Source organism: Archocentrus centrarchus, chromosome 23, assembly GCF_007364275.1.
Source record: "Archocentrus centrarchus isolate MPI-CPG fArcCen1 chromosome 23, fArcCen1, whole genome shotgun sequence".
NCBI lineage: Eukaryota > Metazoa > Chordata > Actinopteri > Cichliformes > Cichlidae > Archocentrus > Archocentrus centrarchus.
Genome location: NC_044368.1, coordinates 4,208,551 through 4,221,620, shown reverse-complemented (window position 1 = coordinate 4,221,620; position 13,070 = coordinate 4,208,551). Strand labels below are relative to the sequence as shown.

The 13,070-nt window shown below is 39.3% G+C and overlaps 1 protein-coding gene across 1 annotated transcript in view; it reads right to left on the bottom strand.

The window, feature by feature from the left end:
• prkcq (protein kinase C, theta) overlaps positions 1 to 7,732 on the bottom strand; it is a 28,934-nt gene extending 21,202 nt beyond the window's left edge. Inside the window, exon 1 of the mRNA XM_030720339.1 lies at positions 7,681 to 7,732. The gene's annotated coding sequence lies outside the window, so the exon portion shown is untranslated. The remainder of the gene's footprint in view (positions 1 to 7,680) is intronic.
• Between the last annotated feature and the right edge of the window lie 5,338 nt (positions 7,733 to 13,070).

Sequence of the window (13,070 nt, the reverse complement as noted above, 5' to 3'; positions counted from 1 at the left end):
TACACTACGTCAGATATGATATAAGACAGTAAGAGTGGCACATCCATAATTTTTTGTTGTCTTGTTGTGTTGCTGGAACTTTCCAAATCAATAATTTTTTAGATTTACACTGTGTATCATATGATTACCTCCCAGCTCTGCAGCGAGGCATTTTAGCATCTTCTCGCTTTGTTTTTTTTATTTTGTGAAGCTTTGTTGAATGAAGCTTTATTTTGTACTTGGGTCACTTTCACTGATCTTTCAGCACAAATCTCAAAATATCCCACAAACTCGACACCTGACGCTCATCATCAGCTGGCAGACTAAAACAGCTGAACACAAAAGCGCTTTGGTTGCTCTGTTCGTCCCGCCCCTCCTCCACTGTGATTGGATAGCAGTGACGAACGTAAAGTTTTAGACCAAGGTGAACATTCTTCAAATCTCTTAGGGCGACATCAAGCTTGTTGAACTGAACTGTGTATAATGCTGCTGCATGCAAACAAAGGTTAATGACAGGCACTTTGTGTCGTGCCAATTTCTAATCCAAGCTCTAACTTCCCTTTTGAGTAAGTGGTTGTTGTCACTATGACGATAACAACTGCAAATATATTCTCCCAAACTTCAGTCGCTCCCAGTGTGATGCTTCCTCCCTCAGTGCCCCCATTGTACTGTTGTCACTTTAGCATTTTGTTAAAATGCTCAACTTGCAAAATATTTAAAAAAAGCAGCCAGCTTTTGGGGAACCCCCCACCCCCACCCCCAAAAGTCTGCAAGAATAATGCTGAACAAAGTGGAGCATTAAGCAACTACAGAGCAATATATTTTCCCCTGAAAATCAGAACTAAAAGGAGAATAACTATTCATGAACACAATCAAGAACTCAAAATGTATTCTAAAGTTGTTTAACTGTAGCCTCTGGACTGCCAAAGTATTTTAGGAGCCAAAACACTTTCTTTTTTTTTTTAAAAAACCAGAGACTAAATAAAATACTGAGGTGCTGTTAGTAAACTAAGTTTAACTTTACGCTCAGTAACCTTGTGGCCTCTTTGAACTCTGTGCTGTGCCGACTGTTCGGTTTGTTCGCACTATCTTGGTTTGAGTGGCCGTATAAGTTCCATTGCTTATTACATCACCTTTCCATTTAGACCCCTGAACTATTCAGTCTGGGATGAACAAACCCAGCAGTTACAAATATGTGAATTCCTGACATTTCTTTCCTTTACAGACTGATAACTACAAAAGGCAGTTGCTGAAATATTGTTGATCATGGACCATTGGGCAGAAATGGATACAATATACTGTAGGCTACTTACAATCATAAATAGCTCAAGAAACGAGCAAAACTGCTGTTGTATCACTTTCAATTTTCTTTCACACTTTTTAGAGTAATTAGCATTTTAGTTCAAGTTTACTTTTTTTCCAAAGTCCTACATCCTGATAACTTGAACACTGATAATGTTAAGCACGTGTTATGAAACTATCACGCAGCTGTTTTTAATATGTTTATGAAGACTTTATAGACTTTCAGTTTGAACAAACCTCAGTGATGTGAAGATTAAACTACCACAGCTCCTGTTATAATAAGTAGTTCCCTCCCTTTACACACAGTTTTGTAAATTTATACTGCTTCATCAGTATATTCTTGCCCCTGTTGTTATCGCAAGTTCATGCCAACACTTGCGCTCACACACTCCCACACAATCCTAACATCTCAGATTCAAACATTTGAAATGTGCAGCGCAGCAGCCCTCCCTCGCAGCTTTCTGTGCAGGTTGAATCTGTTGTAAAAGGCTGCGTTCATGCAGGAGGAGTAAGACTTCCGGTGCTTACGTTACATCAGTATAACCACACTTCCTGTTTCTGAGCGGTTAAAATTTTTTTTTTTTCGTTTTGAAGCCTCACAGGTGGGGCTGTAGCAAGTATGAGATTGAAAAACAAAATCAAACATTAAAAGCTGCTGCTCTGAATTTTTCAAAAAAAGGTACGGCGAGGACAGCAAAGGCAACACAAAGCTGAAAGTTTTCATGGTGGTGTAATTGTGAAATTTAAGTTAGAAACTGCTTTATTTATTGCATGAAGGTAAAAAAAAAAGTGAATATTATTTAAATGCAAAATGCAAGTAAACCTCCCTAAATTACATAAACTGCATAAAAGAAAGCTGCACAATGAGCTCAGCACATCTGCATTTCAGTTACAGTTGCAAGAAGATTTCTATTAAACCACATAAAATAAATTGTGGTCTGAAAACTGGTCTTTATCTGAGTCACAGTTACAGACACACGCACACAAACAGCTGTATTTTTCAGTCATTAATTGAACACACAAAATAATAAGTGGAAACTGGAACAGGTAAGTAAACTTCTGAATTTTGTAACTCGTAGAACCTCCTTTAGCAGAAACAACCTCAATCAGATATTTCCTGTGGCCGATTATAAGGCTTACACTACAACGATGAGAAATTTCTGGCCCATCTACGTGACTGGTGAAGCTCATGAGTATTTGTGAGTTGCTTTAGCACATCATAATTCAACCTCTCCTGAAAGCTTCAGGTCACTGCCTGCTGCCCCGGCGTTCCCCTCACGATAAAATTTTGAGTTCATTGTCCTCTTAATGATTGAGACCTATCCAGGCCCTGAGCTGAAACCATGATGCTGCACAGTTGAGATGTTTGTGTGCAGTGCTGTTTGTTTTTTTTCCTCCAGTGATTTTCTGTCCACAGAAAATAGTGCGAGAGGTGTTCTGGAATATCCAAGCGGTATTTAAAAATATAAGATGCGCCGCAATCTGTTTTAGAGAGCAGTACCGTATTTTTCGGACTATACGTCGCTCCGGAGTATAGGTCGCACCAGCCAAAAAATGCATAATAAAGAAGAAAAAAACATATATAGGTCGCACTGGACTATAAGTCGCACTTTTTTGGGGGGGGGGGGTTGATAGAATCCGAGACTCAGAGCACAAATTCCATCTTGAACGGCAATTTAAAATAATAATGGATTAAAGAACAGGACGAACACGGTTACACCTACGTTATGCTAACGTAGCACATTCAGCTACATGACGCACAACGAACACGTGTTCGGTATTGTAACGTTGTAAACACACTTCCAAAGTCGGCGATATTCACAACAAAGGTCGTCTTTATTAACAGAAAAACGGCTGCTGTAGGCCACAGCCACGCCAACCACAACTACAACAGCGGAACAGCAACACACACACAGGCAAGCTCTCGGTCTTTTTCTCTCTCTCCATGCTGCCTTCACGAACCTCCCGAACAGTCCGAAATCCCACAACATCAACACGCTCTCTAACTAAGAGAATCGCTACAGTATGTTAACGTAACATTAAGTTATTCAGATAACCATAGCATAAAGAACATACTAACAAGTTAACCAAACCATCAATCCATTGAATTCTTCATCCTCGGTGTCACTTCTAAACAATTCCGTACACTCCGTAGACGAAGCGCCGCTTCCTCTTCTGTGTCGCGTTAGTCAGACTCGTCGTCAGCTGCAGTTCCAATTATTCCAGCCTTTCTGAATCCCAACAGGATGGTTTGTCACTGAAGCCCAAGTTTTCTTGATCCATCCAATGACTTCCAGGAAAGTTGGGTGGCGCATTCTCCCAGTTGCCGTTAAGCTGTGCTCTCCATCCATCATCCACTGCGCCCACAGGTTACGCAAGACTGCCTTAAAGCTGCAGTTCACGGAGATGTCAAGTGGCTGGAGTATTTTGGTTCATGTGTTATAAATGTCACATATACGTCGCTCCGGAGTATAGGTCGCACCCCCAGCCAAACTATGAAAAAAAGTGCAACTTATACTCCGGAAAATACGGTACTTCATTTTCTAAAAGTGGACGCATGAACAAAGATGTTATTCTAGTAGCTGCTACTCGTGTCTTCATGAGCCCTTTTTTCCTCAGGTCCTGTGAAAGTTGTGATTGAGGAATGGTTCGCATCCACAGTGCTTTCCTTGGAAGTGCAGACTTGGTAAATCACAAGGAGGGGCATCTCTACAAGCTACACGTTTCGAGCCCACCTCATTCCAAGCTGTTTTTGCCAAAGTAATTGGCACAGAGGTTTACTTGCATTTTCCAGACTCAAATGTAAACGATAGATCAATGTGTTCATTATGCACATTGGAAGTTTGTTTGTTTGTTTTGCTATTAGGTTAGTCAGATTGAGTTTGTGTATAACTATAACTTTACATAATCATGGTCCAGGTATATGATGTATATGGGTTTAGATGATGGCATTTAACTGCTGAGGAAATGCAGCCATTTGTATATACAGTCGTCTATTTCCAGGGGCTTAAATGTTACCGGACAGATTAACATTAAATAAAATCCTAATACTTTGCCTGCAAAGGCTTCTTGACAATCACTGCCTTAAGTCTACCACCACAGTTTCCTCCTTTGTGGTGCTTTTCTGTCCCTTATAGGTCTTCCTGCTTTAGTCTTCAGTGGGTTGAGAACAGGTGACTGATTTGGGCCTCAGTCACACAAGATTAAAATTGGCAACCCCTGGCAGACACTGGCTGCTAGGGAAAAATACACATTGCCAAACCGGTTGGTGAGTGGTCGCTGGTGGTCGTAGTCAATGGGTACGGAGTAGAACTGTCAACATTCAACATTGATAAAGATATCTGACATAGGAAATACACAGATGAGACAGCTGAGAGGCGAGTGAATGATGGAAAGACTGATGACAGTGGTTAAACCAGTATAGGCGGAGGTAGGGTTATGGTTCCTGTGGTCTGCAGTTGTGCTCTTCAATACAATCTGTCCTCCAAGTTTGAAGTCAACATGTTGCACAGTTACTGAGATACTGAAAGCACAACTGACTGACGGACTACGGAAAAGTGATCCCTAAGTGTCTCCCTGCCTCTCAGCAGGCAACGCAACAAAAACTTGACCTTTGAGCTTGACCTTCAGATCAGGGCTGCTGAGATTCTCCAAGATTTTTAGTAGATTCATCCATGGTGTATATTTGAACATCCTAGGTGACGTCATTCTCGAGTTATCACAGTCACAAGATTTTCAGAAACCTTGACCTTCAAGTCAAGGTGGCTGAGGTTCAAACTCATCTGAGATTTTTAGTAGATGCAGTTTGAAGTCAATATGTTGACTTAAGACATCTACAGTCAGACGTGGAGGAATCTATCCCCAAGTTTGAAGTCAATATGTTGCACAGTTACTGAGGTACTGAAAGCGTGACGACAGACGGATGACGGCAAAGTGTCTCCTGGCCTCTCGGCAAGTGACACAAAAATGGCCGTAACTCAATTAATTTATCATTTTTTTTAAACCCCTTAAATTAAGGCTAAAAGTCTGCTTTTAAATTAAGATTTTATCCAATAAAAATAATGCAAAACGTAAATGAAGTTTTAAGAGTTTTTCTGCTTTTTCAGTTTTAGATGTAGATGTAGAACATGTAGAATAAACTTTGTCTGGCTGGGTTCGATTGGCTGTGAAAGTTATTTGTTGCTTTAGATCTGATGAGATATGCTGACAAGATCAAACCTCTGATTAATTGTACGCATGCCACGTTTCCCAATACTGGCTTGGTGCTATGAGTCAATCATCTACCAGCAAAGTCTTCTAGCCAATGCTGTGTTGAAAATGCAAATTCAGGGTTTTATTATGCTGAAAAGAAGCGTAATTCTGCGACCGAATGATTTACAGTAAAAGGTGAAAATGTGTTTGAATCTGTTTCTGGAACTGCAGGTGCAGCGAAGCAGTTTGAATCATTCGTAATGAACTTCAAAAACACCAAAAACTGCACAGCTTTAGACCTGATGTAAAGTTTGATACTTTTGATGGCATCCTAAGATTATTGCCCTCTTTTATTTCTTTTTCCAGAGCAACTGCACTCTAAATGTAAGTGGATTTAGACAGGACTAACACAGGGGTCATTGTTTAAAAAAAAAAAGCTGCTGTAATCCCTTCGATTGCTATTTAGACATTTTCCCCACACACATAAGAACACTGTTGTATTTGTTTTTGAACAGAAGCTGTCAGATCTCTGTGATACACTCCTCTGCCTGATGTTTATCCACTTCCAAACAGCCAGAATACAGAATAAACAGACTTTACTTTATTGCATTTTCTCAGCGCGCAGACCGTAATGTGTGCAGGCATCAGGGTGCCATCTGAGGTGGCACCACCTGTTGCTGCTCAAATGCCACCCCCGCCCATCCTCAAACCCTCACATGGAGATACAAAGAAGGTCAAGTGCGAGTGATCCAGTGCTGGAGACCTTTTCATAAAGCCTTCATGAGAGGGGGGCAAAGTCTAACGAGCCTCCCACCTGACCCTCTGTACCCTGCAACATCAAAGCACAGTGTGTGTTTGCTTTCTGAAGCAGCCAAAAGAGGAGGCTGGAGGGCTTTGTTGTTGTTGACAGGGGGTCCGTGTGTGTGGCTGAAGCCTTTGACCATAGCTGCTGCTTTGACACTCAAAAGCATCCCTGAAGCCGTCACCAATGCACACACGGATGTGACCCTCAGCAGCTAATATCAGTGAAAAGTATTGCTTATATTAACACAGCAACCAGGGCATTTTATAGTGAAAGGAAGCCACTTAATGTAAAATGAAGGGTCTAAAGCCTTTCCCTTTAAAAGATGAACTTGTGCTTAGATCTACCCCAGAGTAATGCCTTCATTATAGGCTAAAGCAGCTACCGTATATACAGTATTTACTGTGATTGATGGGTACATGTATCCTTTGCTATCATACCATCAGACAGTACTGGCCCATATTATTGGCTAATATTAGCCTATTACAGATATGGTCGTGGTGGAGTAATATCTGCTGATGTGAAATTATATTTTTTACATAACAATCAAGAAAAAGATCACATCATCATGAAGCCGGTCCTACAAGCTCAGATGTTTACAGTCCAACTAAACAATAATACCATAATTTTCTAATTTCAACATAACTCTAACAAACTATGTGAATATTTTTATGAAGAAAATGAGCAAATTTCCCCACCTCAGTTTCAGCCCCATAAATCCAGTACTGGTCAGCCTCTCATGAATTTCCTCTTAATCACCTCCAACATTAAAATGCTGCTTAGGTGGACTAATATAGTTGATGACAATTTTCTTGTACTTTTAAGTGTCAAACACATAAAAATTAATTTATCTTATCTTTCATATTATCATTTTTGCACTTTATTATTTATTATTATGGATCAAACTACCTAAATGCAGAAGTGGGTGCCCCCAGACCAGCTTCCTGTTTATATATTATTATTGTTTTTATTATTATGTTGTTGTTATTAATAATCCACCAGTTTATCCACAAGTGTCTACATTTAAGTTATTATAGAGATGATTTACCTGCAGTAGTGTATTTATCTTAATGGAAATATGACGATAGTAACGGTGTAAAGTGACTCCAGACGTTCTTCCATTAAAAATACTAACCCCAACACACACACACACACACACACACACTTACACAACTTTAACACTACAAAAAACAGCTTTTATGGTGTAAGTGAATGAATGCTGATTTATTTATTTATTTTAAATCGTTCTGTATTTCTAAAAATAACCACCTAACGGCAAACTGGCGTTTCGCAAAACCCAAAGGAACCGCTCAGCCTGAAGTGAGAGTAAATGTTTTCTTTCGCACACTAGCCATTAATTAAAGTTGTGAAAACTCTTCGTGGAAACCAGTGAAAACTGTACTGACCTTAAAGACAGAGGAGCGCCCAGTGAAGTTTAGTAATCGCAGCTGAAGCTGCTCTCCATCCGAGCGTTCGTGTGACAGAGCGGAGGGAGCGCAGCGGGCGCATTTAAGCGTGAGATCACGGCGCGTTCACGACTGAAGGGAAATTTTCCCTTCGTGAAAACAGTTTTAATGAAACAGCGTAACAAATGACTTTTTGGTGTTTCTGTTTTACTTCTAAACAGCACATCAACTAAATGGGCTCGTTTTAAAGAGGCAGGTGACTTTAAAATACTATTACCCATTTAATAAAATTCATCCTGACAAGATATTTGTTTTTCTCATTATCTGAGCAGCCTTTATTTGCAGCGGTACTATTTCCGAGCGGACACTGAATGCAACCACCCAAGTACACCCACAGACGAAGTGAAACTTATTGTTGAGACTGCATGAAGAAAAACGGCCTGACTTCAGTACCTTGTGGGCCACAGTCACAGAGCTTTGATGGGAAAAGTCACAACTTAAAGGAGGGAGTGGTTAAATTATCATATTTCAAATAAAAGTTAAATATTAGAGTAGATTTTCCTGTTTTCTCTGCAGGTCGAGGGTGGCTGTGAGCATTGTGAGACCACTCTGATACAGATGTTGCTTTTGTAGAGCTGCGTGCTGAATTTACTGTGAAAGCTTTAAAAGGGAAATTGGGTTGCTAGGTGAGTCGACAGAGGAGCAAACATCAAACAATGACAGAAATGCTGTTAATAGTAGTTATCAGTAACCACAGGTCAGAGATATTTGATCACGTGGTTACCTGGTGCTACCTGCTGGATAAACAGGAAAAACTGCTAATAGTTTTATTCTGTGAAAAGCGTGAACATTTAAAAGGAAAAAGATACATTTTTCAATGAATGAAGACACTAATTCAAGTGTGCTTGTTAGCATGAACTACATAACTTTTTTTTTTTTTTTAAGTTGGGCTGTTTTCTTTCAAACTGTAGTAATTTTTTCATGTCTGTTCTCATAATTTCTCACATTCACGTGTAGTATTCATGTGTAATTATACATTGAGTAAATAACACACTTTTGATTTCTCAGCAGTATAAAGGTTTCTGTTTTCATGGGAAATGTAGTAATCAAATCTGAAAAAGTTATATTTAGAGTTAAAGTAGTGTGACTTATTTTTTTTAATTTTTCATATTTTCCATCATGTTACGATGGTATATTTCTGCAGCAGTCATAATTTACTGTTCCTTTAAGTGACTTCACTAAAAGGAAATGAGACTTTCAAAACAACTAAATTTAAATGCTGGTGACTAGGGTCATTATTAGAAAACTGTTAATCTTGTAACCTAACATTACTGGAAGAGAATGAGTCAGTGACTTTAAAAAAAAAAAAAGTATTTCTTTGTTCAGTGGCCGTCTCCTTCTGTCTTTATATTTTGGATGCAAACACTGATCATTTGTTGTCTATACTATTTATTTAAAGCTGTGGTTACTGATTATTATTATTATTCATTTATTTATTTTTTTTTTTTTTTGCATTATCCAGGTAGTTATTTTAATTCAGGGTGTAAATAATTATTTAATCACTTTGCAAAACATTATTAGATTTTTCATGTAACACTCTCTGTATCAGGGCACACACTTAAGTGTGAATACATCATACTGGGGGTACACCCAGGTACACCCAGTACAGGTTGTCAGTATGCCACAAGGCTAACACATAGAAGCAGGCAACCATTCACCCTCATGTTCACACCTACAGCCAACAAAGAACCACCAGTTAACCTAACATGCATGGTTCTGGTTCTGGACTGTGGAAGCCGCAGTAACTGGACAGAACCCATGCAGGCAGAGGGAGAACATGCAAACTCCACACAGAAAGGCTCCACTTGGCTGGTTCATTTGAACCCACTGTGAGGTGAAAGTGCTATCCACTGCACCACTCAAATGTAACATATTCACTCTGTTGCTCAAGAAACCATCCATTCATTCATTCATTCATTCATTCAGGGGCATGTGGGGGAGCCTAATCCAGCTGATGGTAGGTGAGCAGCATGATAGCTCGTGGAAATTCTCCCTGTGCCTGTGTGGGTCCTCTCTGGGTACTCCAGCTCCTCCCACAGTCCAAAGGTGTGCGCATGTTAGGCTAACTGGTTAGGTGTGAGTGTGAAGGATTGCCTGTATGTCTGTGAAAACAAGTGGAAAGCAATTTTCTAATGACATTTTGTCTTGTTCTGCTGCGGCAGACAAGGCAGAGGACCCCAAATGCAAGACCCTCGAGGCTTGAACTTAAACTTTATTAAACAAACTCAAAGAGACCAAAACTGGACGGGACCCAGCTACACAAGAAAACTCGAAAACTTGAAATACAAAACACACAGCATAAGCAGACATTTAGGGCCAGAAGACGGGGACGCAACAAGGAACTAAACAATGCTGAGACCTTAAATACACGCACACACTAGGAAATCAGGGCAAGTGGAAACAACAGGGCACAACAGGTGAAACAAATAAAACTAATAATGAGGAAGCAAAATTCAACACAACACACAGTGAACACGGGACCTGCCAAAATAAAACAGGAAGTGAGCAACCAAGACACACAGAATTAACAGAAAACGAGGAATAACAGACACAAGAGACACCACAACACAAGGGAGAGAGACTAAAGGGAAACTAGACTCAAAGGCCTAAGGGAAGGGATACAAATTACAAAAGTGGTCAAGACCCAGGGAGACCAGAACGCAGGGAAATCAAAATATCAAAAAACAACCAAAAGCAGCCACAACCCCGGAAACTAAACAGCAAGAAAACTAAACACAACCAGAAATATGCAACAAAAATAGAACATCACTAAAAGAATTCAGAACACTGGGCCACCGGCCCAGGCCCATGACACATTTATCTGCATTTTTTTAAATGGTGTTAGCTTTGAGTGCCACCCCTTCACAGAAACTCTGTAACCCTGTGACAAATCAGCTTTGATAGGTGAATATAATAGCTTAGTAAATAAATATAAAAAATAAGATTAGTGCAGGAGCTCGCAAATTGTTTTATTCCAGGTTTGATGCATTTGTTGTGCTAAGTGTGCAAAAATGTGCTTGACTTAGATTAGAAATCTTAAAATTTCAAAGGCAGTTTGTCCCACGTAAACACCCGACTACATGTAAACTGGAGATTTTATGACAAAGCTGGAATCTGATTTAAAGGCCATTTCCTGCAACAGAAAGCACATTTTCTTCCTAAAAATATGTAAAAAAAAAAAAAATATTATGGCAGTCAGCACATAAAAGGCACATCAAATGCAAACTATAACTAGAAGCACCCCCCTATCCCGCAATAGTGAAGAATTCTTAAAAAAAATTCCTGGATCGAGATCATGATCCGGATCACCGCCAGAATTTAATCACTTCTTCCTCTTGTCATTTCCAACCACTCCACAAAATTTCATTGAAATCCGTTCATAACTTTTGGAGTAATCCTGCTGACAAACAAACAAACAGAGAGACAAACAATCCAACACGACCGAAAACATAACCTCCTTGGAGGAGGTAAAAAATGTGGCTGTCATAGTATTGATTTTCACAACATGATTATTGTAATGAAAACACTTCACAAGACTCAACAATATTGTGAAATCTACAGGAAAAACAAACAAACAAAAATGGTGTCAGTCGTCTTTGTTTTTGTTTGTTTGTGGTGAAGGAATTAAACACAAAATAAAAGTTTAGGATGGTGGAAAAAGTCTCTAATCCCAACTTTACAAAAATGTACAGCAAGAACAGTCACAGGTTACTAGCACAGATTTATGGATAACCATGATATGCATTGATACTACACCTAGAACGATAACACCATAAATATCTGTATATGTTCTTACTGGCTGAACTGAATAATGATTATGACTTGATATGCAACTTTTTTGCATATGAAATGTAGTCATGCAAATTACTGGTGACATCAGGATGTTGCTCTCCTCTCTTTAGATTCCCGTATGCACTTTCTATAATGATGTGTAGGCAGGTACATGTGACCAAAATAGAGCAAAATAGTCTTTCATGTTTCTGGAAACAGAGTTTTTGCTTTCATTCAGTGTCTAGATACTGACATTCCTGTTAAACATGCAGATTTCTGCAGACTTCCATATGAGACATCATCATTTGTAATTTCTCCACCAGGAGGTGCCAGTGTTCCTGTAATGACCTTGGCAGAAAATACATGGAAATTTTGGGTGTTGTTGGAGAAAGCAGCAAAAATCACTAACAGTAACAAAAACAACAAATAATTTGATCTCAGAAAAAAAAAAAAGAAGAAAGGTAATGCATGCAGGTAAATGCATCATTTATGCTTATAATCTGGTTCATTACCTATTTGTGATCATAAACATGAGCCTGATTAAAGTCCACCTCTAGTTTTCTCTGTATTTGTCCATCCATCTATATATCCTTCCATCTATCGATCCATCCATCCCATTCAGAGGCACAAAGAGCCTCTGCAGCCAATCACTAATCAGATTACACAGTCTAAGTGCAGATAACACTGCAGCACTACCTGGCTGCCAAAAACACTCACCCACTCCCCTTTAATTTATTTATTTCAGAAATCACATCAATCATGTTTGCCACGCTCTGAGTATTGAAGTTTTAATGTTTAAACACAAAGCGGAACAAGTTGGCCACTGTGTGTGTGTGTGTGTGTGTGTGTGTGTGTGTGTGTGTGTGTGTGTGTGTGTGTGTGTGTGTGTGTGTGTGTGTGTGTGTGTGTGCTAATTGTGTTGATGAGGTTACACTTCCTTCCCGTAACTGCTGAGCATTTAGCACCTTAAAGTGTTTTCTTTTCCTGGTGACTGTAATAATTGTTCTGCACACGCACACAGAAGAAACTGTTCTAATTACAGCTCTCAGATAAAAAACGGTGCTACACGCAAACCCCCAGATGGCCACTTTTGTCTTCATGTGAAGATATTTATTGTACCATCTATACTTAACTGTCTTTATCTGTACTTTACAATCGTAAATCTAATTGCAGTGCGCTCTGCAGCATTTTCACTGCCCTTTAGTGTTTCCTAAAGACATATTCAATCTTTTCCAGTAATGATTTTATTGCATTTAAGTTTATTTTTTCTCTGTTGTGCTTCTCTTTACTGACCCATGTCATCTTTTGCATCATCCATACTGTGCTGCAGTGTTTTTTCCCTGCACTTTTCCATTCTGTCTCCTTCACCTTCTTTACTTTTCTCTATAGCTCTGCTGCCTTTTGCCACAGCACTTTCTATCCTGTGTACAGCTCGAGATGTTGCAAGGTGAATCAGAGTGATTGTGAAAAGCAAGAAATTTCTTTCATCTGTGCTCCTTTTTTTTTTTTTTCTTTTCAGTCTTTTTTTGCGTTAAGGAGAGATTAAAGAGGCAGAAGAG